The sequence below is a fragment of the Triturus cristatus genome, chromosome 11 (assembly GCF_964204655.1).
Source record: "Triturus cristatus chromosome 11, aTriCri1.1, whole genome shotgun sequence".
In the NCBI taxonomy this organism is placed as follows: Eukaryota; Metazoa; Chordata; class Amphibia; order Caudata; family Salamandridae; genus Triturus; species Triturus cristatus.
Genome location: NC_140594.1, coordinates 695,330,649 through 695,357,541, shown reverse-complemented (window position 1 = coordinate 695,357,541; position 26,893 = coordinate 695,330,649). Strand labels below are relative to the sequence as shown.

Below are 26,893 nucleotides of genomic sequence, written 5' to 3'. Positions count from 1 at the left end.
GCGCACCAGGCTGCAACCGAGAAATGTGGGTCATTTGTACAGCCAGGGCTACTGGAATTATGCGGCAGTGAAGGACCAAATTACGCGACATGGGTTACTAAATTATGTGGGAAGAAAAGGCAAATTATGGGGCACGTTTTTTTTTATAGTGTTACCTCATAATGTTGTCATTTTTACACGTTAACACTATCTGGGCAAAGGAATTATCTCCGTGCCAGTCTGCAAGGTCGTGCTCGCCTACTGGGCAATCAGGTAGTGTCCGATGGGCTGGTCTGACAGATCAGTGTGTGGGCCTTTTTTTTAATGGAAAGCTGGGCCGGTTTTTGTTGTTGATTTCCCTGATATTACCACATTTTTTTCTATATACTTTGCTAAAGGAGGCCACTTTAATGTTGGTGCCACGGCCCTATTTTTTTGCCCCAGTCCATCCCTGCCAGTCTGACAGAATAAGCAACCGAAAGCTGACCAGTCAGCCTTTGCAGGGGGCCGCCATGTGCGAGCAACTTTACCGTGATTTTAGTGACACTGAATCCGTTTGAGCTAGAAACAAATGTATGTTTGTCTAAAGGGGGAGATTGTGCAGCAGATGATGGAGTATGCAGCAAATTCATAATTATGCGTAAAACGCTGGGGATGTGAAATCCCATAATTCCATTGACACTGGCTATAGCACTCTCATTCTCTGATGCGATTCTATTGTATAGAAAATGCACGAGGCGCAAGATGCCATGGGATTGATTCTCTGCGACATACCTGACCCACACTGTAATTTTTCTGCTGAATTTCAGGTGAAATTAGCTCTTATGGTCGCCCCCAAGAGGCAATGCCCCTGTGCCCTAAGTGTCATACAGACACTTCGGTACGTTCCCGGTCGTAAGTGACAGCCCGCAGCGACAGTCACGCGGGGACGGCTCGTGTCTCTCCTCCGTCCTGCCGGGACCGCAGGACGCCGCGCTGAGCTGCTGCAGAAAGTGCGGCATAGACACACCAACTCCCCTTCGAGACATCAGTGTGGCTAACCTTGGGTTCAGGAGCAGCGTGCTTTCCGGTTTAAAGCGCTTCAACGCCTCGTCAGGGGTAGCCAGCGCTATTTAAATGGGTTAATTACTGGGATAGTGAGGACGGAGGGAACATTGATCTGGTGGCCAAAAGCTACCACAGGGCCCGAGAGAGTGGCTGGTGGAGAACCATGGCCGGCGTTGATTATCCCCCCCTCCAGCTGGCAGCAAGGGGTGTGTCATTGAGGGGCATTCAGGGAATTAATTATGCTCGGGGTGCGCTCGGAACTCCAATTTGGGGTAATGGATATCTGTTCAGTTTCCGATTAGCGGCGAACGCGCTCTCTACGGCAGCCTTATGCTCCTCGCGGTGAGACTCAGTCGGAGTGAGTGTGGTGGAGCGCTGAGGTGAACGAAAGGCCTCAGTAAGGCACGAGAGAGAATGAGCACACGATTCTGCGGTGTCGACATGCGGTGAAGCACGCCTGCCACAGCAGCATTAACGATGAACCTTTATGCAAGGCTGGCTGCGATTGGACTCCTAATAGGGCCTTGGCAGGTCTGTGTTTGGTTAGCGAGTCAATGCTTAATTTGTAAAACAGTAAGTGCCGGTGCCAAAAGGCAGGTAGTCTGGATTCCACCGCTTGCTGCTGAGCGTTTCCACTCTGGCCCCCAAAGCTCTGCATTCCTGCTCTTGGGACCGGCGGCAGAGTTTACATCTCACAAAACAGACCACACGCTATTTGTTGAGAAAAAGGGTCGCAAGTTGATACATAGTTTCTTTTGGCAATACCCAGGCGTGGTTAATTGATGGGTGATCCGAGCGTTCAGCGCCCGTGAAGGCTACCACCCACCCTGAAACCAAGCTAGTGCCCCTGGGAATCGCGGTGATGCAGTGCCGGCCGCGGCCTGTGCAAGCCTGCTCCTGTATTGCTGCACCCGTGCCCACAGGGAGCGAGCTAAGGCCCACCCCAGCTGTCAGAATACGAACTGCCCCTGCGGGATAACGAGGCTGCGGCTGTGTTCCTCTCATGGCCCCCTGTGGCCTGAGGATGCTCCCCAATCTCCACCATTTGGAGCAATTTTCGCCTCTTGGTTTAAGATGGTCCAGTAATTCCACTTGTGACGCTGTAGAGAAAAGGTTATTCATACTTTGCACTCCAGCGCGTGCCAGGTGGGAGGGGTGTTCTTTCTTCTCCTACTGCCAATGAAACAAGCATTGGCATAGCCAATAGGTCTCGCCTTTGGGACCTTATAAGTGTTTAGCCATGCAACAGTTGCATAACTAAATACTTATAAGGTCCCAAAAGCGAGACCTATTGGCTATGCCAAGCGGCCGCGAAAGTGATCGCGATCAAACATCAAAGCGGCCGTGTGGCCGTGAAAGTGAAAGTAATCGTGGTCAAACGCCGCGCCCGCGCACATGCTCTGTAGCTCTAGGCTGGCCTGGTAGCACTTTTTGGAGCCCTCTCAATAAGTCTCGCGAGACCAGCGCATGCGCTGGGTCAGGCGAGACCTAAAAAGGGAGAACAGGAGCGCAATCCCACCTAACTACCCCCAACCTGGACCAAACAAGGAGCCACCCAGCCAGGCATCAGAAGCAGGGATCTCATGCGGACCATGGGTGGTTTGCTTAGCCAGGTGGCCAGGGCGGCTGGTCGGGAAAGGGGGGGAGACAAATATATATATTTTTAAATCTACTTACCTTTTGCAGCCTGACATCTTTCCCCTTCGTTCCCTTTAGCCGCCTTCTCGTCTGCTTCCATAGCAGAAGGAAGCAGGAAGCGCAGAGGGTCTCTCCCCTAAGCCAATCGCAAAGCTGCAATGCCTGTTTTGTGATTGGTCTGAGCGCCATAGTTCAGCACTCAGAGGGGGACCTTGAGGCTTTGTATGTTCCCAACCAAGCTGTGTATAGCAAGCCTGGCGGGAACGATGTAAAGTGTGCATGACTGTTTGGCGGGCCCAAGAGGGCTGGCCAATCAGTCATGCACACTTGGAGTGGGAAAACCACTCCTTGCGTAACCCCAGTTCTGTCCTAACCCAGCCCGTACTGAACAATAACATTATAATACCAGGTCATTATAATTTTTTTCCCGCTGCACTGCTCTTAAAGCAGTGGGGCGATGCTCCTCCGCCTTAGCGGAGGAGCCGCCACTGCAGGTGGCCACTGTAGAAATAGGATTCTGCAGGCAGTGGGAAAATACTAAGGGGCTGTCCCCTTCAACGTCCCTTTGTAGGTGACGTGGCTGTCGACCTTCATTCACCTTCATGCACCACCAGACTCCGTTTTCCTCTTTAACTCACACTTGCAGGTTGTTTTTATTCCTGCTTTCTCCGCTTGTCGCCCCCCGTGTCTCTGTTTTTCCGTAGTTTCCTCTTTTATTCCAACTTCTGCATTTTTTACTCTCTTGATCGAATGAAAGTCTAATGAGGAAACACGCGTGCAGATTCCCAAAACTTAGTGCTTGTGAGTCCCACCTGCAATTACTGTCTTAAATTAAGCCTTAGCATTGGTTGTCATTACTTACTGACCATCCTGGGACATTTGTGATTTAGTCAGCTGTGATTGGCACTTTTTGCCCGAGGTCCTGGCATGCTTGTGATTGGTCGACTGTGATTTGTATCTCTTTTGAGGGCCATAATTTGTAACTGGATGACGGTGGTAGGCAACTGTTAATCGGGCCCTTGTATGTTTGTAGTTGGTCAGTAACTCCTACCAAAGGCAACAGAATGTTTTGTTGGTCAGCTGTGGTTGGTGTCTCCTTCTGATGGCCCTAATGCAATTGTGAATTGTTAGCCATGGTTGGCATCTTTTACTAAGTGTCTTGGCACATTTGATGTTTGCCAGCCGTGGTGGGTGTCGCTCTGCCATTCCTCTGGTTGTTTGACTGTGTTTTGTGCCTTTTCCTCAGAGCCCCTGCATGTTTGAGTTGAGGTTGGTCACCCATGGTCGGTGTCTCTTACCGAAGGCCGTTGTACTTCTCTAGTGGGTCTATTGGGGTTGGTGTCTCTTACTGAAGGCACTAGCATGCCTGTGGTTGGATGACTGCTGTTCCCACTTGTTTCTGAAGGCCCCAGCATGTGTGCTAGTTCGATCATGGTCGTTGTCTCTTACTGAGGGACCTAACGTGTTTGTGGTTGGTGACTGTGGTTGTCGTCTATTACAAAGGACAGACGCATGTTTATAGATGGTTGGCTGTGGAAGCAACCTCTTACTGAGGGCTCTGGATCCTTTGTGGTTGATTGGCATCTCTTACTGAGGACTCTCTAAAGTATACCAAAGGGTTGTATCATGGAACCACGCTTGCCTTTACAAAGCTTTCTTTACAGTGCATGCGTCTTTACCATACCACGAATATGCCTTTACAATGAATATTTTTACCACGACTGTGCCTTTACAACGACAATGTCATTGTAAAGGCATAGTTTGTAAATGCATATGCATCGTAAAAATGTAATTGCATATATCTTCACAGATGCATACATGTTTATGTGTAGACTAAATTTGGGATCCAGGTATATAAGAATCTAGCCCACATATAGAGCATACGTGACCTTTGACATGCCTCTTACTTAGCTAATAGCATTGTCATCAGGGCAGGGGATGGAATGTTTTTCAGTGCATGTTTAAAAACTCTCACTTTTTTGTTCTAAAGGTTTTAAATACTTCTTAATGCGGTGTGATAATCTGATGTGCAAAATGAAACATTCCAGCTAGTTAAAGAAACACTCCTTTCTGAAACTTGAATTTACCTTAATAGATTCGAAAAGGAGTTTTCTTGCATAATGTGCACGCCAAATATGTTTAAGGCTCTGCTTGAGCAGGGGCTCCTTGAGCTGGAGCTAACCGTTAGCCCAGCTCTGGCTCCACTCTCTCTGCTAATTTGTTACCTCGCCCACTTCTAGTGCATATATGTGCGCAAACCTTGCCATGGAGCAAGTTAGCGCAGAACCAGGGCCATGAGTTACCATTCAGGAGCTTTAGGATGGAGCGGCCTTTTGACTGCTGGGGACCGCTATTGTGTGGAGATCTAGTGATCACTGGAGTGGTTGGTCTTCGGCTTCGTTCTGAAACTGCAGAAGAAGTGAGACGTGTCTGATGTTGACGTTGGTTCACATCCTGGGACATAGATGGAGAGGGCTCAGTGAACTTATGGAATACATAAGATATCAAATGATGGACCACATGGATACCAGCAGTATGCAGCCTTTTCTCTCACCGTACAAGCAACAGTTTCTGCCTACAGTACATGCGGCAGCAGTGCAGGCTTCCTCGCGGTACATGTGGCAGCAGTGCGGGCTTCCACATAGTACATGCAGCAGCAGTGCGGGCATCCACACAGTACATGCAGCAGCATTGCGGGCATCCACACAGTACATGCAGCAGCAGTGCAGGCTTCCACGCAGTACATGCAGCAGCAGTGCAGGCTTCCACGCAGTACATGCAGCAGCAGTGCAGGCTTCCATGCAGTGCATGCAGCAACAGTGCATGCTTCCTCACAGTACATGTGGTACCAGTGCAGACTTCCTCGCAGTACATGCAGCAGCAGTGCAGGCTTCCACGCAGTACATGCAGCAGCAGTGCAGGCTTCCACGCAGTACATGCAGCAGCAGTGCAGGCTTCCATGCAGTGCATGCAGCAACAGTGCATGCTTCCTCACAGTACATGTGGTACCAGTGCAGACTTCCTCGCAGTACATGCAGCAGCAGTGCAGGCTTCCACGCAGTACATACAGAAGCAGTGCGGGCTTCCATGCAGTACATGCAGCAGCAGTGCAGGCTTCCACGCAGTACATACAGAAGCAGTGCGGGCTTCCATGCAGTACATGCAGCAGCAGTGCAGGCTTCCACGCAGTACATGCAGCAACAGTGCATGCTTCCTCACAGTACATGTGGTACCAGTGCAGACTTCCTCGCAGTATATGCAGCAGCAGTGCAGGCTTCCACGCAGTACATACAGAAGCAGTGCGGGCTTCCACGCAGTACATGCGGCAGCAGTGCTGGCTTCCACGCAGTACATACAGAAGCAGTGCAGACTTCCTCGCAGTATATGCAGCAGCAGTGCAGGCTTCCACGCAGTACATACAGAAGCAGTGCGGGCTTCCATGCAGTACATGCAGCAGCAGTGCAGGCTTCCACGCAGTACATGCATCAGAAGTGCAGGCCCTCCCTATACATTCTCTGTTACTGCTGCACGACATGAATCTGGTAAACGGGGTACAGTGGCAGTTTTTCAAGGAAACGGATCAGTGACAGTAAAGGGCCTGAAATCAAGACCCTCATGTTTTATGGAATGGAGAGAATGATGACTCTCAAAAATGGCTGCCCCATGGTACAAAATTACAAAAGTCGGTTAAACAGCAGCATTGCAGCCTTTCTGCTGTTGGTGACCTTTCAAGATGAGTACGGGGATAAACGAGTCCTTGCTTATTTTGAAAGCCCTAGTGAGGCTCATAGATGTTCACATGAAAGCATCTTAGGTGAGGGACCCCCTGAAGCAAGCAGGGGAGACCTAAGAGCAAGCCCACTCACCCAACGTTTGTTTTCAGCAACCAAGAAATCAGTTTTAGACCCTCCCCCTCGCAGTACATGCAGCAGCAGTGCAGGCTTCCACGCAGTACATACAGAAGCAGTGCGGGCTTCCATGCAGTACATGCAGCAGCAGTGCAGGCTTCCACGCAGTACATGCATCAGAAGTGCAGGCTTCCACGCAGTACATGCAGCAACAGTGCAGGCTTCCATGCAGTACATGCAGCAGCAGTGCGGGCTACCTCGCAGTACATGCAGCAGCAGTGAAGGCTTCCATGCAGCAACAGTGCAGGCTTCCACACAGTACGTGCAGCAGCAGTGTAGGCTTCTACACAGTACATGCAGCAGCAGTGCAGGCTTCCATGCAGTACATGCAGCAGCAGTGCGGGCTTCGGCACAGTCGATGCAGCAGCAGTGCTGGCTTCCATGCAGTACATGCAGCAGCAGTGCAGGCTTCCTCGTAGTACATGCAGCTGCAGTGCAGGCTTCCTCGCAGTATGTGCAGCAACAGTGCAGGCTTCCACGCAGTACATGCAGCAGCAGTGCGGGCTTCCACGCAGTACATGCAGCAGCAGTGCGGGCTTCCACGCAGTACATGCGGCAGCAGTGTAGGCTTCCACGCAGTACATGCAGCAGTATTGCGGGCTTCTGCACAGTACATGCAGCAGCAGTGCTGGCTTCCATGCAGTACATGCAGCAGCAGTGCAGGCTTCTTACAGTACATGCAGGAGCAGTACAGGCTTCCAAGCAGTACGTGTAGCAGCAGTGCAGGCTTCCTCGCAGTACATGCAGCAGCAGTGCAGGCTTCCACGCAGTACATACAGAAGCAGTGCGGGCTTCCATGCAGTACATGCAGCAGCAGTGCAGGCTTCCACGCAGTACATGCATCAGAAGTGCAGGCTTCCACGCAGTACATGCAGCAACAGTGCAGGCTTCCATGCAGTACATGCAGCAGCAGTGCGGGCTACCTCGCAGTACATGCAGCAGCAGTGAAGGCTTCCATGCAGCAACAGTGCAGGCTTCCACACAGTACGTGCAGCAGCAGTGTAGGCTTCTACACAGTACATGCAGCAGCAGTGCAGGCTTCCATGCAGTACATGCAGCAGCAGTGCGGGCTTCTGCACAGTCGATGCAGCAGCAGTGCTGGCTTCCATGCAGTACATGCAGCAGCAGTGCAGGCTTCCTCGTAGTACATGCAGCTGCAGTGCAGGCTTCCTCGCAGTATGTGCAGCAACAGTGCAGGCTTCCACGCAGTACATGCAGCAGCAGTGCGGGCTTCCACGCAGTACATGCAGCAGCAGTGCGGGCTTCCACGCAGTACATGCGGCAGCAGTGTAGGCTTCCACGCAGTACATGCAGCAGTATTGCGGGCTTCTGCACAGTACATGCAGCAGCAGTGCTGGCTTCCATGCAGTACATGCAGCAGCAGTGCAGGCTTCTTACAGTACATGCAGGAGCAGTACAGGCTTCCAAGCAGTACGTGTAGCAGCAGTGCAGGCTTCCTCGCAGTACATGCAGCAGCAGTGCAGGCTTCCTCGCAGTACATGCAGCAGCAGTGCAGGCTTCCTCGCAGTACATGCAGCAGCAGTGCAGGCTTCCTCGCAGTACATGCAGCAGCAGTGCAGGCTTCCTCGCAGTACATGCAGCAACAGTGCAGGCTTCCTGGCAGTACATGCGGCAACAGTGCAGGCTTCCTGGCAGTACATGCGGCAACAGTGCAGGCTTCCTCGCAGTACATGTGGCAACAGTGTAGGCTTTCATGCAGTACACGCAGCAACAGTACAGGCTTCTACACAGTACAGGGAGTAGCAGTGAAGGCAATCCTCCCACAGCACCTGAAGACGCAACGCCTGAGCCTCGTGCAGTAGCCGAGGCTTTCCATTCATCGCGAATGCAGGCTCTCCTCGGTCAGCACATGCAGCAGTGCTGTCTTTCTTCGCACAGCACATGCAGCAGTGCTGTCTTTCTTCCCACAGCACATGCAGCAGCACTGCCCACACCCTGAAAACAGAATCATATCGATAGGTGAATCCACATGTGACCAACGGTTGGTGCGTGTCCCTCCCTGGTGGTAACTTGTCAGCTCTGACCTCCCTGCCTTCATTAGTTCTCAACCCCAGCCCACCCATCCTGCACCTCTATGTCCAACATGAGTATTGAAATAATGCGCAACAAGAAAAACTGAGCCATTGGGTGCATTACTCAGAAGCTACTTTATAAAAAGTGACTGTACTAACAAAATTGGCCCTCCCTATACATTCCCTGTTACTGCTGCACGACATGAATCTGATAAACGGGGTACAGTGGCAGTTTTTCAAGGAAACGGATCAGTGACAGTATAGGGCCTGAAATCAAGACCCTCATGTTTTATGGAATGGAGAGAATGATGACTCTCAAAAATGGCTGCCCCATGGTACAAAATTACAAAAGTCGGTTAAACAGCAGCATTGCAGCCTTTCTGCTGTTGGTGACCTTTCAAGATGAGTATGGAGATAAAAGAGTCCTTGCTTATTTTGAAAGGCCTAGTGAGGCTCATAGATGTTCACATGAAAGCATCTTAGGTGAGGGACCCCCTGAAGCAAGCAGGGGAGACCTAAGAGCAAGCCCACTCACCCAACGTTTGTTTTTAGCAACCAAGAAATCAGTTTTAGACCCTCCCCCCTCGGTGTTAGAGGTGATAATCAAATTATCAGCAAAAAAGATCAAACAATCATTGCTTAGATAAACAGTGTTATTCACATCATTCATAGAGAAACTGAATATTTGGTCATCAAACCTGTAGATTCACTAATCACGGGTGACGGTACTGCCTTGGGGCCCTCACAACTACTTCCTGAGGCCTCTGCTGGATTTCTCACAGGACTAACTCTCACAGGACCTGCTCCACGATATTGAGGGAGCCTGAGCCAGTTAATACGGTCTGCCCTAAAAACACCATGCCACAGCCAGCCCTAGAGAGGAAATTCCCCGCCATTCTTCACGAGATAGACCTGGACCAATGGGCCATAACTTGGTCCTCTGGAGTGAGCGTCCTCTCACCACTTCTCTAGGGCAGAGCTATGGAGTTCCTGTGAAATGCTTGGGCTAGTCACTGTAGCACTAACCACCACACCCCTGATTGTCAGGGGGCCCCATATTGGAGCCCCCTTTGTTCAATTGTTTTATAAATTAAGCTGGAAAGCAGGAAGAACATGGACATTGTTCCACTCACTTGCCAGGGGAAGTGGAAAGTTGACCCTTTAATAAATAATGACATGGAGAGGTGTGATGCAGCGGCCACAGCGGCTAACTCCGGAGCTCGGATCTCACAGTTCGATCCCCAGTGCAGGCGGCATCGCAGATCAGCAACGTGTGACTCTGGACAATAACTCCATCTCCCTGAAGACCCACAGCACCTTGATACCCTTAGGGGTGATATGTTCACGCTTAACAAATGTGGAATTTATTTATTAATTTCCTTTCTGACCAGTTAGCAACTCACCAGCGTCCTGTAGGACCTGGAACCCACGATGGGACCGGTCCCCAACTCCACCCAAACGAGTCTCCAAGAATCAATCAATCATAGGCATTTATATAGCGCACTACTTACCCGGAGGGTCTCAAGGCGCTCGGGGGGGGGGGGGGGGGGGAGTGCTGCTACTGCTCGAATAGCCAGGTCTTGAGCTTCTTCCTGAAGGAGAGGTGGTCTTGGGTCAGGCACAAGTCGGTCGGTAGGGAGTTCCAGGTCTTGGCGGCCAGGTAGGAGAAGGATCTTCCTCCCGTTGTCGTTCTTCGGATGCGGGGGACGGCGGCGAGGGCGTGGCTGGCTGATCGGAGATGTCGTTTGGGAGCGTAGAAGTTGATGCGGTTGTTGAGGTAGCTGGGGCCTTGATCGTGTAGGGCTTTGTGTGCGTGGGTGAGGAGGCGGAAGGTGATTCTTTTGTTGACGGGAAGCCAATGTAGGTCTCTCAGATGTCCGGAGATGTGGCTATGTCGTGGGATGTCGAGGATGAGTCTGGCTGAGGCGTTCTGGATCTGCTGGAGTCTCTTCTGGAGCTTGGCGGTGGTTCCGGCGTAGAGGGCGTTGCCATAGTCCAGTCGGCTGGTGACGAGGGCCTGGGTGACCGTCTTCCTGGTCTCGGTTGGGATCCACCGGAAGATCTTCCGTAGCATGAGCAGGATGTTGAAGCATGACGAGGAGACGGCGTTGACTTGTCTGGTCATGGTGAGGGAGGAGTCCAAGATGAAGCCCAGGTTGCGTGCGTGGTCTGTCGGTTTGGGTGCGCAGCCCAGGGCGGGGGGCCACCAGGAGTCGTCCCAGGCGGAGGGTGAGGAGCCCAGGATGAGGACCTCCGTCTTGTCTGAGTTCAGTTTCAGGCGGCTGGTCGTCATCCACTCGGCTACGTCTTTCATTCCTTCGTGAAGGTTGGCTCTGGCTGCGGCGGGGTCGTTGGTCAGGACACAAGTAAGCTTAGTTTGTGGATCATTTTATTACAACATTAACATAGCAAACTTTCAGCCAATCATATACAAATTGTCAAAATCATGAGCAAACAAACCATCAACTCAATAATTCAGTGTGCCAATTGAAGCTCAATAACTGGACACCCCCTTTTCCCCAAGGGGTCACCTCGCAATCCTGGCAACCATTGGACCACACAAGGTGCAACCACCTGCATCTGCGAGGGGCGGCCCCATGCCCCTGTACCCTTGTCCGCTCGATAGGCATCGCCCCTTGAACATCAAGCTCCCCCGGGGCTGCCGAAAGGGCACCCCATGCAGACCCCCCCAAGATCTAACTGTGCGCCCTAGCCCGCAAGCTGGTGTAAATTCTCTGGTTGACCCAGGACTGGTTCTTAAGGACCACCCCCCCCCCCCTTGCTAACTGGATGGTGTGACTTAACTATCCTAGACCCACTAAGCCTAACATTAGGGTCGTGAAGAGGTGTGGCGCCGCAGCCAGGGCGACTGACTCCGGAATCTGGGGATAACGGTTCGATCCCTGGCGCCGGCGGCAGACTAGCCCAGCACCATGTGACTCTGGGCAATAGCTTGCTTAATCTTCCAGACGGCCCCCAGTGCCTAGAGACCCTTACGGGTGATTGTTCGCGCTTTACAAATGTGGATTATTATTATTATTATTATGTGGGAGTGAGAGAGAAAATGCAGCGCAGATTAAAGGTCCTCTGTCGGGGTGTCCAAGTGGGAAAATACCTAGGCCAAGGGGCACGGGGTCTTTATACCTCCCCCCCGCCATCCCGACGGCAGCACCCAGTGATGACATGCTTCCAGCCACCCACCAATCGTGGAGCGGGGGGTGCCGGCAGGCGTGTTAACTGGATCCGGTTCTGGCTGCCCGTGCTGGGCACCCCGCTGGATCGCGGGAGTCCCGGTCCACGGGGGCCCCGGTCCTAAGCGCCGCATCCACCCCCCTTTCTAGGGGTGGATGCTCTGTCCATTATCTTGTGAGGGGCTAGTTGAAGGGGAAAAATGCTTCTTGAAAACTGCTTTATTTGTGGTTCCACCAAGAAAGGTGGTAGAAAGGACTTTTGCAAAAACAACAGTTGATGGACAGAATGCAGAACAATGTCATACATTCACCCAAGTACAGAGATCTGGGCCTAAATCCATCGTTTTTTTGCTCGCCATTCCAGTTTGAACCCAGCCATATACAAATCAGTCTTGACCCTGTGCCTCATGGGAACAGTCCAGCCCGAACTGCCAAGCCAGGTCCTCCCTGGACTGGAACCAAGCATCCTAGGACCGGTTTGGGGGTTTCACCCCTCTTCAGCCAGGATAGCTTGATTCCAGTGGCATGGAGAGCACTGGACTCACGTCTGAGCATACCCGTCCCACTCGGGGTGACAAATGCAAAAACAACAGTTGATGGACAGAATGCAGAACAATGTCATACATTCACCCCAGTACAGAGATCTGGGCCTAAATCCATCGTTTTTTTGCTCACCATGCCATTCCAGTTTGAACCCAGCCATATGCAAATCAGTCTTGACCCTGTGCCTCATGGGAACAGTCCAGCCCGAACTGCCAAGCCAGGTCCTCCCTGGACTGGAACCAAGCATCCTAGGACCGGTTACTTCAGCCAGGATAGCTTGATTCCAGTGGCATGGAGAGCACGGGACTCACGTCTGAGCATACCTGTTCCACTCGGGGTGACAAATGCAAAAACAACAGTTGGTGGACAGAACTGGGGTGGCGTGGTGAGCAAAATAACAATGGATTAAACCCAGTTCTGTGACTGGGGGTGAATGTTTTGCCAATGTGCAACATTCCGTCCATCATCTTGTGTGTTTTGCGGTAGAAAGGACTTTGCCAGAGGTACCAACGGGCAAGCTCCTGCCTCCCCTAATCAGCGCCCATGATGTGAAGCTCTATACATACCCAAATAGACTCAATAAATGCAAGTTCAAATCGGGCTGTGCCCTCGTGGCAGCCATTTTCTGCCACCACACTGGCTCAGGGGTGGAAATTGCGCCTCATTGGCACCACGTAGGCCTTTGTCCTACTTTCTCAACGCACGTGTCTATGTTAATTTTCCTGAACTGGACGAACGAAGGGACTAAATTCACTTGAAAGAGAATGAACTCCCACCAGTGAGTGGGCAGATTGCGGCTGTCGCGGATAGACGTTTTTGCAAGCAATAAAGGAATGGATCTAGGGGGTAGGAGGGAGAAAAGGTCTTTGAAGCCTGGCTCTTTTCAGAAACACTCCACTCCGAGGCGCACCAGACTGGTAGTTAAATTATAGCCGGCTCTCTTCAGCTCGGTGTGGCAATTTTTTTCTTAAATGGCTGGAATTGCGTTAGTGTCGTAGAAGCACTGGGGTATTGGATTGCTGTTTTTTTCTTTCATGCGGAGGCAAGCGGTGGGGGGGGGCTCGTGTGAACGGTGGGGCAGATATAAAACATCTGTGTCATTGTTTCATAGGCGAAGTTACGTTTTATTCTTTGGCAGGGATTTCTGCGCACGTGCATTCGATGCCATGTGCAAGTCGGGAGTCATAATGGAACCTTTGTGAAGAAAGGCACTTTGGAGAAGGATCAGTAAAAACACTTCGCCCGGCACTTTTTAAAAAAAATTTATGTAGGGCTTCTGCCAAATGAAACTGTTACTGTGGTGCACACCGCAAACTAACGCAGGTGCAGCGTACGTACCTCCATCTCGCACAGTACTACTGTGAACACTGTCTGTACCCCCAGGGAAAGGTGGCGGCTGCAGGTGGAGTGGTAAAAGCTTCCTCGCAGAGGTACGCAGGGGGCCCCAGGCTTGCTCAGAGGGGTGCACTGGTACTGTGGCCATGGCAGAAGGGAGTAGTAAAAGCAGGGCTTCAAGTGGACCGGGTCTGAGCACCAGCAGTTTTTTTAAGGGGGCCTACAAACGGGTCTCTATCAGGCTCTGTTTTGTGCCCCGGCACAGGCGGCCCGTTTTTTTTCCGGACTGCAGTGACAGCAGGCATATCGATGTGCGCGTGGTGAGCGTTGTAGGGGAAGGGAAATCCTTCAAAGAGAGTCATTTTCTCTCTGGTTTTCCCTTCTCTTTTTGAATCTCTGGAGCAGCAACATTGTTGTGGTGTCACCAGGGCTTTAAGTGGAAGCTTTTTCAATAGTATATACAAGCCATAGTTGCTGCTTATTTATCTTATGCAACTAACAACCATTGACAAAGCCAATAGTCCTGACTTGTAGGTATGATGTGACTTATTGTTTCATATATATGGACGCAATGACAGGAACAGCAAAATACAAGTTGGGCGGTACACTATGCTAAACACAGATTTTTAGCTTACGTGTTTTTAAGCCACACCCTTAATTACATTGACTACGCCCCTTTGAGAGACCCCTAGTTCTTTCATCCCACTTAAAGCCCTGAGTAAAAGCCTTCCTACAGTCAAAACGGCCGCCTACAATACTGAAAACCCACATTTTTGGGGCAGTTAAAGAGTAGGCCTCAGTCTGCGAGTTCGAGGGCAGCTAAACTGGCAGACTGCACTCGAGTCCGGACAGACACCCTGTGGTCATGGAGGCGGCACTATGGAGGACAAGCAGCTTCTAGCCGGCTTCTACTCTCCTCTGGGAGTCATCTGCATAGCACACCCTTCCATGTCCTTCCTTTGTTGCAGTTACACTCTCTAGGAGATAATGTGATACAACGGTTAACCCACAGTAGGGGAGATAGTTTCACCCCTGCACTGTGGAGTTAGCTCTGTGTGCACAGGGCTCTTTTGGGCTGTGTTTTTTTTTGTGTGTGGCACGCGTGTCTCCGGCTGCATATCGGAGAAAGGCTATGCAACCAGCACTGGATATGGAAATATATGGAAGTGCTGGTAGAGGTATCTCAGAGTACACGTTTGCTCCAGAAAAGTCGCAGTGCCCCCCCCCCCCCCTCCCCATCATAGGTAATGAACCGGTGCTGAGAGCTGATGGTAATCTATCTTTCAAATCCAAGAATTGTGGTTACTGAGTACCTGACAGAACCTGTTCGTTTAAAGCACCGGTTACACCAGATATACCATAATGTGCACCTGGCTGCGTTCGAGTTCTGTTTTCCTTGAGGTGGGCAAGTAACCATTTCCAAGGAAGAGTGAAGTCATCTAAAAACCCATCATGTCTGCTAAACAAATGTTCACTTTTTTATTCTGCATTTAATTACAGCTGCAAGTTCTGTGTAAGTAGAAACTGCACACATTGCACCTTTAACACTACCGTATCAAATGCTACTGCTGGCCTACATCATCTTGCAGAGCGCTGCTTGTGTTTTCTGTATTACCAACCTTAGTGCTTAATTTGTGCCGGTGCTTGGCATCAAAACTTATTCCTTAATACTGACATATTTATAACAGTCCACCACCTGGTGCTGCTGTCAGTCTGTTTTTAAAAGAGCGGATGAGTAAAGTGTTTAACATTTCAATAAATGAGTACAATTATAATATCAGTGTGCTCAAGCCATTCCTATAGCTTTGGGTCAACGGCTACAGCTCAAATGGTCTTTCAAGGAGTGTAATGCGTACTAGGTGGCATTGGGGTGGGTTTCTGGCTTAGCTGGTAGGTGGGGCAAAAAGGCCTGGCCAATGGCTGATGCTTCATTTGGGCCGCAGAGCTGAGTCAGAGCCCCGCCTCCGGCCTGAGTCAGCCAAGAGCCACCCATACTCTTTCCTGCTCTTTGAAATCTTGGTGAATGAACACAGATTTTTGATCCTTCCTGAGACTCTAGGGACCTGTTGTTGCTGCAGTGTTGATTTCAGTTAGTTCAAGAGCCTAGGGATTTTAAGAGAGACACCGTTTTGTAATGGTGGGTCCATTTGGCCTATTGACCAGGATACGTTGTGGGCTCTGCACATCTATATGAAGATAACTGCATTTCCCCAAGGGCTGCCGATTGGGTGGTAGTTGGTGAGATTTATGTGTATTATTTTTACTTTATGATGTTATGAGACATAGAATAATATGCATATTTGTAAAGTGCACTTTCACCCTGGTGCTGAAATAACAGATGCTTATTGTGACTTCAAATGTCACACAATTAAAATCTAAGTTGTATGCAATAACTAACTACAAAGAGTGAATTTACTCATCGGTGGCGAATAACCACTTCTGAACAGTAAAGGACTTGTGCATAACTTCGGTTTATTTACAATCTCTAAATATAGGTTACATGTCCCCCTCTCTCTGCAGTCTCTTAGGACACATCATCTCTCAAAAGTGTGCTCACCACTGGTATCCAGTAGCAAGGCTATGTTCGAACCTATATAGTGTGGTGTCCAATGGTTTGATGAAGTGCATTTCAACCCAAATAATGTGGTACATCGTTGTGCTTGGGTTAAACACTATAAGATGACAGCTGCTGTGATCCTGGACAACATGTACAGGGTGAGCGGAGATTACCTGGTGTCTTTGCTTGACGTGTGCAGGAACACCTCAGTCAGTTCCTGGGGGAGAAGATTAAATGGGGGGGGGGTCTGGTATTGTCAATCTACTGTGCTGCTCAACTACACTTTAAGCTAAGTATCCCTTCTCCAGGGAACACTCCAAATGTGGAATTAAGACATTTTTCTCCATAGCAATATCTGCAAACCGTCACAAAAGCTACTATAACCTGTCGATGGTGCCCATATGGTACTTTCTTTATTTCTTTGGCTTCTTCCGTGTAAAATCTCTTCTTCGGTGGTGTTTCTGTAAAGCGATAAGAATGCACGTATTATGGAAAACCAACCTGGCCAATTGTGAGCCATAATATATGGGTGTGATGTCATTCCTTTAAATCGGGCAATGACTTTATGCAGTGCTAAGAAACGATGCCAGGTTCTATAAAACGCCACCAGGAGGTTGTTTTGACAGATACTCTGAAGCTCTGTCTCTCTCCTCTCAGGAGCCAACAACCTCTCCCTCATATATGACCATCATTTACATCCTCTTTCTGGTCTGTCACAGGGCTTCACTTGCATTCAAAGAAATGCAAAGAACCGAGTAAATGTATGTGACACTTGTGCAACGTATACACATGTCACGCCAAGACTCATTTTGAGAACCATCTACCTTGCTGTATAATTAATTACCTCTGCATAGGAAGCACCTGTGCAGAGAGCATGTCAGGCAAGTCATAAAATAAAGAAATAAATCTTGCTGCAAACCCTGCCTATATGTTTATGTTTACGAAAGGTAACTGGTGGTATTTATTTTAAATGATTGACCTGCATACAAATCAATATATTTTGTAGCCGTAACCCCGCAGAACTAAAAGAAAATCGAAACACACGCCCGGAATTGCCAGGGTGAAAAATAATAAATGGTACATTATCAGACTGCAAGCACCAAAATGCCCAGCGTGAAAGGATTTGACAAAAGGCTTCATTGTTCTTTCCTAACCGAGAGCCACACACTTTCAAACTTGAAAACAAGCATTGGCATAGCCAATAGGTCTCGCCTTTGGGACGTTATAAGTATTTAGCCATGCAACAGCTGCATAACTAAATACTTATACGGTCCCAAAAGCGAGACCTATTGGCTATGCCAAGCGGCCGTGCGGCCGCGAAAGTGATCGCGATCAAACATCAAAGTGGCCGCGAAAGTGAAAGTAATCGCGGTCAAGCGCGGCGCGCCCGCGCACATGCACTGTAGCTCTAGGCTGGCCTGGTAGCACTTTTTGGAGCCCTCTCAATAAGTCTCGCCAGATCAGCGCATGCGCTGGGTCAGGCGAGACCTAAACAAGACGAGTTTGGCTACAGTGACCACACTTTCCAAGCTCCTCTCCCCAACAGGCCTGCTACATTGTTGCAAATAGTCTGTTTCACAGGCAAGATACTTTGACCCGGATTCAGGATTGCAAAATCGTTTTACAAATGACTCACTAGTGTTCTCAGGCCCGTGTGCCATTTTCTGTGGTCCTTTGTAGAGCATGTGGAGTTGTTAGGCGAAAATTGTTTTCGACAACTTTGCATGAGAGAGATAATGGGGCTGTAAACTCCTTTACCTGACCACACCTTTGCATTCTAAATATTTGTTTGTGAATGGGGGCTGTCCTACTTCAGGCGCCCACTGCACTGATGCAGACCTGCTGAGTCAGCAGGAAGGTGGCCTTTTGTAAACTCATTATAACAGCGTTTTAATAGGAAACAAAGCAGAAACCTTTGATGTTGAAAAGGAGAGAGAGTGGGATACTCATCAAATGTCTGAATGACATAATATGAAACCAGAAAACTTGGGAGTCCATTCTGGCTTCTCCTGTGGCCAAATTGTGTGATCCTAGACAAACATTTTATATCACCAGCCTCCTTTTTCTCTGTAATCATATATGAAAGCAGGTTCAAGTATTACGAGTTAAGGATGTGTGCTATACAAAACCTCTTTTGTTTGGTTTAATAGACTACAGAGCTGCCCCATCCAAAATAAGAATTTAGGTTAAAGGTAGGGTACAGATAAATACGGACTTGCCTCCTCGTTCACTCATAGCATTGTGGTCAAGGTGGGGATAGAAACAAGTTTTAAAACTGTTACTTTTAATAAGAACCTCTCAAAGCAGTGCTACTATCGGATGTACTAGGGTGAATCTATTCCTCATGCTAAAGGAATATGCTTTTTTGAATTTTGAAGAGACTTTATCATATATTCACATTTGTTTTTGCATGATTTACATGACAACTTTTTTCAGGGCTTGGCTCACGCACAGACCTTTACAGTCAAGCCATACCCATGGGTCTGTTCACCCTGTTCATTTGTTGACTCGCCCACCTCTACCTAACGGCTAACAGTTGGCGACAGAGGAGGAGCATGCTACACCTCCACAAAGCGCTTCAGCACCTCAGCAGAGGTAGGAAGCGCTGGGTAAATATGCATAAAACCCCGTCTAGAAGAGCAACTATTCACATAGAGAAGGAGACTACTGATCGGTGGGAAGATGTCCTTTTCTGAAAAAATGCCATTACAACTCTAAGGGCCGCACTGCTGTTGAGGTGCATAATATCGTGAGAAATGACCTGCAAAGTTCAATACTTCCATAGGGATCAGTACTCTGGGAGCATGGAGACGTGTATCAGTGCTTAATTTATGCCAGTGGTTTTTGGTGCTCAGCCCCACAATTAATTGTCAGCACAGACTTTAGTGACAGTCCACCACATGGTGGCGCTGTCTTTTTAATTTTGAGATGAACACAACAACCATGTTTATTAATTCAATATATACGTTGAAAATGAATAATAGTAGCCTCTCATAACATTATTATAGCTGTGTGTGGCCTGAAATAGACTGAATTGTCACACTTGTAGCAGTGCGAAGGGAAGGTGTTATCTTGGTACTGCCATTGGCAGCGCTGGCAGGGTATGGGTGGTGCATGCTACAGTGGCCTTCCGAGAAGGGCCCTGACACTTCATTTTTTACAAAAGAGGCACTGGTGTATATGAATGTCTTCCATATAAGGGACATGTTCAGACTTTGGAACCAGTCCGGCATTGGGTTAAAGTTTTCAGAACAGGATTTCCTTTCTAAGAATAGGATTTCACGCTAGGGACTGCAGGAGAGCCTTTTTAACAGGGTCTTAGTCTTCTGCTTGCCATTGCTCTTACAGGAGATGTGCTTGCATTGCTTAGGTTTGGAAGGACAGGCTATCATAAGAGTTATTTTACAGGCAGGGCTACAGGTATTATGCAGCAGGAGAGGGCCAAACTATGCAGCAGGGTTGAGTAAATTATGCGGCACGAAAAGCCAAATCATGCGGAACAATGCGGGTCAGTTTGTCATAGTATTACCTCATTATTTCTTCATTTCTAAATTTGGTAACACTGTATGGGCATTGGTTGCACCTCATTAGTACCGGTTTACCACCCAAATATAGCAATAAAAAGTGACCAGGCTAACTTTGCAAAGGGCCTTCCCCTAAACAGCAACAGGTGTCACTGTATTTTTAGTAACTTTTGAAATGTTTCAGCTAGAACCTTTTTAAAAAAAAAAAAACAGCAGATTACGTGGCAGATGATAGATTATGTGGCGAATGCAATAAATCTATAGTTATTCAAAAATTGCCACGGGCTGCACAATCGCATAATTCCAGTGGCCCTGTTATAGGGAAGTGTAAACTGGGACTCAGAATGTGGTATTTTATATGATACAAGTTCGAATTTTATTTCAATGTTTGTATGATTTATGTCACAGTCGGACATACAAAATACAATGTAAAATATATAATCTAGATTACCCTTTATAGTGAACTCTTAATTTGCAAATACATTAAGAAACTTACCTGTTTTATAGAAGAAAGTGGCCCGTACACAGCGTGTTATATATGCAATTGCATTCTTGACTTATCAGTAGCAACACTGATAGTTTGACTAAAACAGAGAGCCTATGCTGTTTGAAGGTGTCACACAGCAATGAGACGGGCAACACAGTTTATACTCTGAACTGGTATAGTGGCCACATTTCCATTTACATCCCCAGTTTAGCACAGGCATCAGTGACTTGCACAACAGGGGACTGTCCAAATCTTAATGTTAAAACTAACTTTTTTGCCATTTAGAAAGAGCGTGCTTGACAGACCACCAGCGAGAAGCACACACAGCAAGCGATATTGTGAACGCCAACAAGATGTTATACTCTCAGTTACTTCAAAGACATACTCCAGCCAGACTGTGCACCACCAATCCTCCCAGTTGGCATGTACCTAAACTGGTAAAGGCCTCTGGTCCTCCCACCAAACAGCACCTACCACTATAACACCTATACACAGAGCATACACACAAAATGACCGCACAACTGATCATCCAACCCAAAGAACCAGAAAGCAGACTGTGTTCTGTGACAATATCCTGAAGAGCCAGGGTGTGATGGTACCCAAGCGCCGAAAGCACCAACGGGGCATACCAATGTAGTTCTTCTCTGTGGCTTTCATTGGTGCTCCTCTCCTCCTTTCGATGGACAGCCATCATCTGAATCTGCTGCCCGGGGAAGGCGCTACACCCTTCCAACATCCCCTGTCCTCAACAGAGCTGCAGCGAAAGGGACCAGATGGCATAGTCTTAAATGTGTCCTCAGACAGCCCCGGTCACTTCTGAAGAACCAGCCCTTTAAGCAGCCCATGTTCACTGCCTGCCTGATGTCTAACTCATTTCCTCTCACAAGATCCATCCCAAATCATTCTTTCCTGTGAGTGGATCCACAGAGAAGGAGTTGTTTCTAGCTATGGGTTGGTGTGTCCAGTGACAATCTCATAAGCCTGATGCATGTTATCGTTGGCAAACTGAATAACTATCTGGCAATCTGTCTGTGACATGGAGGGACGGAATATCGAGAAGCTCAAATACTGTAGCCCAAATATTGACTATTATGGTATCTCAATAATCCCTGCCTGATGTTCCAGACTACATCCATCAGCGACCAGACTGGTGATTTCGATTCATTATCACTCTAAAGCAGCGAAATCGCACATCTACTCCTAAGGAGAAGCAGTAGATTCGCATCTTAACAATGCCACATTGATATGTGGCTCAGAGTCCAGACCATGTTTGTCCATAGTTTACACATGGTCTACTTACCACGGCTCATCATGATTTTACCTTGCGTAGTCAAGAGGGAGAAAAGCCCCGTTCCACGATCCACCCTAGTAGCTACTGAGGGCAGATTGTGGAATAACCACAAAACACAGAGAACTGAGATTGAAAAGGACTGTTACGACTTTAAATAGTTTAGCAGCCCAAACTAAATGCACAGTTCCTGTAGCATTATTTTGTGAGGGCACAATGAAAGTAGTTCTTGCTTCCCTTTTTATTTTTTTTCCCCTCCCTTCAATTTCCCCTCGTGCTTGTCAGTGATCGCAGTCCGCAAGTATGAAGCGGTCTAAGATCAGTTTCTGTTTCAGAGCTTCATGAAAGCAGATTCTCCCTGATTCATATTACCAGGGACCCAATACTTCTGCATCTTATTTCAGCATGTCTCTGCTTTTCTGGCACAGCTTCTTCTCTAGTGTGCCGTCAAACCACTTACGTGGCATGGAGATAGGTGTTTTCTGGGCTATATATGGTCTGTGGTATGTGTTCATCTTTTCAGATGTTGACCAGCAGGTTAACTCCACACCCAAGGCTAGGCAGAATATTCTGTTTCATTGTCCTTAGAATTGAGGTTGTCAAACAGGCTTTCTATTTTAATATTATTATTATTTCATTATTACTATTAATAATGATAATAATAACTTTTTTCTTGTAGAAGTACAACTTAAGTTTAATTTTTCCCTATTCCCAATTTCACGGGTGCTGTTTCCAGTGGTAGCTCGTGCTTGCGGCACATACCATCTTGTTAGGTTCCTTTCAAGACTTGCCTCTTACTCGCGTTCCAAACCCAGTATTGTGCTTCATCTTGACAGTCTCATCACACTCTCTACTTGCTGGCAGGGGTCTTTCCAAGTTCTCTGTCTCTAAGCAGATGGAACACCCCTTATTTTGAACCTGGTCCTTCTCAGCAATACAGCTAGCAGGGTCCGGTTTCTGTGGCTAGAAAGGGTCATCTACTTTTCCTCTCTACATTGCCTTCTTTGTGTACTTGACTCGCTTCCTTCTTTCCTTAATGGTTTGTTCTCCTTCTAGTAAATTGGCGCATTCAGGTCTTGCTGCAAGCTTTCATGGACTGAAACTCCATATCTGGCTTCTCTTTAATCTTTTTTTATCCCCTCTTTCAGTATTCCTGACTCAGTCTTTGCTGTGTCCTGATCTGTCCATGTTTGACCCTGTTGCCAGTTCTAATATGATCATATTCAAAATTCCATGGGCTGGGAGCTTCCGAGCTGTCAACCTTTTATACAGAAGTCCTAATTCAGCACCACGGTCCGCTCCAGAGAACGCTGAATCCCATCTATGACTTCAGGATTATGGTGGAACAGCAGTCAAGAAACTAAATTATGAAGTTTATCTGAAAGTCAAAACAAAAGAGACTGGAACTTGGCTTCAGTCTTTATGGAGAACCACGTTGAGTTCTCTGGGAGCTTTGTAAGCTGTTTCAAAGCTGTGACAAATACTTTTCAGAAACAATTGGCAAAATAAATAATTTAAAAAAAAGGCAAACCAAATACTCAGAAGAATTTAATTCAGTAAACCTAACTATAAAACCACGTAGCACGGAGACAATGTGAATTTTGCCTGCAGTTGAAAAATGTAATTTAGTAAACAAGAGCCAATACTGTTGTCATCTTCTTGAAGAGGGATATAAGTATACTGGACCAGAGGGATGCAGTCCATCCATCAATATTAATAATTAAGGCTCCCAGTTTCCCATTTTTACTGATTTTTATAGATAAATACAGACAGGAACACGTATGTTTTCTGTTTGCATTTGTTTTATAAAAATGCATAAATATGGAAAATTGGCCTTCATTTGAATGGCTGTCCATACTGTGTTTCATCAACTCCAGGGCGACAGCTGAGCAGATAGATGGCATGCGGAGTTAAAAAACAGGAGAAGGTTTCCTTAAATGCTGCCATATGTCAGTATGCATTTGTAGAATAATGTTAGCATTTACCTGTGGGTGTATTGTCCTGTAATATTTGGCTTCCTAATTTGCTAAGTTGTGACAGCCATAAAAGCATGTGTGCACGTTTATTAGTTAAAGAAATGTGGAAATATACCCTTTTACAGCTTCATTTATTGACAGAACACAAAATAAATATGGATAAATACTGATAAGATGACCAAAAAATAAATATGGATAAATACTGATAAGATGACCAAAAAATAAATATGGATAAATACAGACAGAAATTATACAAAAATAAATACCGTAAACTGGGAGCCTTAATAATAATAAAATATGTAGACTCCTTGATGCAATAAAAAGTCAATTGGAAAATATCAACTTGGACATTGAAATTGCGTCCTCCTTCAAGAACTGGTTAAGTGGCTGAAGCCTCAGGTTAATGCTTTACCGTAGATGTAGCAGCTTCACGACAAGAGGTTTCACTGCTGTTGTCAACGTGGTGGGTCTAGAGGAGAGCAGCCAAAATACTACTCTATATTCGTGATGGAAGAAAAGACTGTAGAAGCATAAGGACAAACTTCAAGAAGATCTCGAGGGAAATGAACTCTAGCGATATGCAAATGGACTGAAGTTTAACTCGGTAAAGGCAAAGTCATAAACATATGGTGTAACATTGAAAAATACTACAACTGAAAAGACGGAAAAAGACTGGGCTGTTGTAATTCAGAGTTTGAATAGAATGGAATTGTGGATCGTAAGCAAGATATGAGTCGACAATTCATGTTATGTTTTTTTATAAATTTTACTCCATGCCCAGGAAAAAATTGATTTCTAATGAGGTATGGCCTGAGACAATGACGACCCGCCCTTCTAAAGCTGCAATATTTGAATGACGGACCCGTGACTGAACATATTGCCAAATATCTGAAAGGGGGGGTTAGACACCGGATGACAATGGATGGTCCCCCTCTTTTTTAAATTGGCTGAGTTTCTTTTTAATACATCTTTTAACTTAAATCATATTGATGAAATGTACGTTTTTTTACTATGTACTGTGCTTTTATGGTTTAATATCTTTTTTAAATCGAATAAAGCGTATTCTGATTTGAGTTCTTAATAGCTTATGGTTCAATAAAAAACAAGATCTTTAAAAGGCTTTAGGCGTTATTACAGGAGTTAACTTGTGCACAAGACAGAATTTGTTTCCTGTTCCTAGCACTACAGTTGCACCGCACTGAGAACACTGTTCAGTACTGGCCCAAAATGTAGGAAATTAATAACTGAACATTTTAAGAAAGTTTGAAAAGCAACCATTGTCATCAAAAGGTGAGAGAATTTAACATATGAAGAATTGTTTGATATGGAAGAATTTAAAAATGAGTGGCAAGAATGGACAATACAGCACTTTCGTATATATCTGATGGGTGTTGATGAACAAAAAGTGAATTTCTGAAGAAAATCATAATATGAAGTTCAGTACTAACAGTTTGAAACTAAAAATCGACACACAGGTGAGATTAGAGATAAGCAGCTGAAAGTGACTGTCATACTGGAATCACCTGTCTATTTTGAGATAGTTCAGTGTTTTTACCGCAAACCTTTAGTAAAGACATGAGTATTATGTAGTACTGTAGTTCACAAGAACCCAAAGTGTCTCTTGCATCTCTAAACTGGCCTAATTTATATTCTACACCATACTGCCTTTAATGTCTTCTCTTTGGAACACCATCCAGTGTCATAGAAGGTTCTTCAAATAAACTCAATTAGGATGTTTTTCTAGAATTAAACGTTCTACCCCTTCAACAACCCATAATGTCTCAGTCAGACTTCCACCCCTTGGCTAAGTGTAAGTGGGAGTTAATGTAGCCCTCACTTCTCCGCGGGACATTGACGTCGTTCAGATTCTGCCTAGCGACACCTTAGCATTACCTCAGGCCCTGTATTCATCTACTCCCTTCTGTAGTTATACATATAGACCAGGGGTACTCATAGTACGGCCCGCGGGCTGCCAGCGGCCCGGCAAGCCTTCCCTGGCGGCCCGCGGACCTTGCAGACATCGTACCTGTGCATACCTGTGCACCGCCGGTTGCAGCAGCGCGGAGCTATGGGGGCCGGGCGATTCTTTTAAAAGCCAAGTCACTTGTTAATGAGGCTTTTTTGTATTTCACCTCTTCTTAGCGCCCCTGCATCTCCACTCTGAATGAGGGGAGATGCAGGGGCGCTAAGAAGAGATGAAATACAACAAAGCCTCATTAACAAGTGACTTGGCCTTTAAAAGAGCTGTGAAGTACTTGGGTGCGGCGGCTGTTTGTGTTCCAGGGAAGCGCCGGGTGAGGTGACGGGCAGAGAGGGGGAGGGGGGGGGCAGCAGCTAGTGAGAGCGGCAGATGAGTTTAAAGCGGGAGGGAGAGAGGGAAGACAGAGCAGGAGACAGGGAGGGAGAGACAGCGTGAGAGAGACAGACAAGTTGGGAGAGGGAGGGAGACAGAGGGAGGGAGGGGGAATGAGGGAGAACAGATGGAGAGGGAGGGAGACAGAGAGGGACGGAGACAGAGAGAAAGGGAGACAAACTGAAAGAGAGGGAGAGAGATAGAGAGAGGGAGGGAGACAGGGAGAGAGAGAGGGAAGGAGAGGGAGGGAGACAGAGAGGGAGGGAGACAGAGAGGGAGAGAGACTGAGAGGGAGGGAGACTGAGAGGGAGGGAGACGGGGAGAGGGAGGGAGACGGAGAGGGAGGGAGAGAGGAGAAGAGGGGGAGAGGGGGAGGAAGGGAGGGAGACGGAGAGGAAGGGAGACGGAGAGGGAGAGAGAGAGAGGGGAGAGAGGGAGAGAGAGAGGGAGGGAGACAGGGAGGGAGGGAGACAGAGAGGGGGGAGACAGAGAGGGGGGAGACAGAGAGGGGGAGACAGAGGGAGACGGAGAGGGAGGGAGATAGAGGGAGACGGAAGGAGAGGGAGGGAGATGGAGGGAGAGGGGGGAGACGGAGGAGGGAGGGAGACGGAGGGAGATGGAGGAAGGAAGGAGACGGAGGAGGGAGGGAGACGGAAGAGGGAGGGAGACGGAGGAGGGAGGGAGACGGAGGAGGGAGGGAGACGGAGGAGGGAGGGAGACGGAAGAGGGAGGGAGACGGAGGAGGGAGGAAGACGGAGGAGGGAGGGAGGGAGATGGAGAGATATGTGTATGCCGGGTCCGGTGGCTCAGTGGACGAAGGCGTCCGCTGCAGGGACCTATGTTCCACCTCATGGTCGCAGTTTTTTTTTGTTGCTCTAGCCCCGCCCCCTCCCCCAATGACCCCGCCCCCAAGGTGCGGCCCTCGGCCACAAACCGCACTGTAAATTTGGCCCCCAAGAGAAAGTTTGTGAGTACCCCTGATATAGACCTTCCCCTCACTTGTGCCCATACTTCGAAAAACGTTGACATCTTTC

General features: G+C 47.8%; 1 protein-coding gene across 1 annotated transcript in view; it reads left to right on the top strand.

Annotated features, from left to right (window-relative positions):
• LOC146785328 (ephrin type-B receptor 1) overlaps positions 1-26,893 on the top strand; it is a 793,299-nt gene that overhangs the window by 3,163 nt on the left and 763,243 nt on the right. The gene's annotated exons all lie outside the window — the stretch shown is intronic.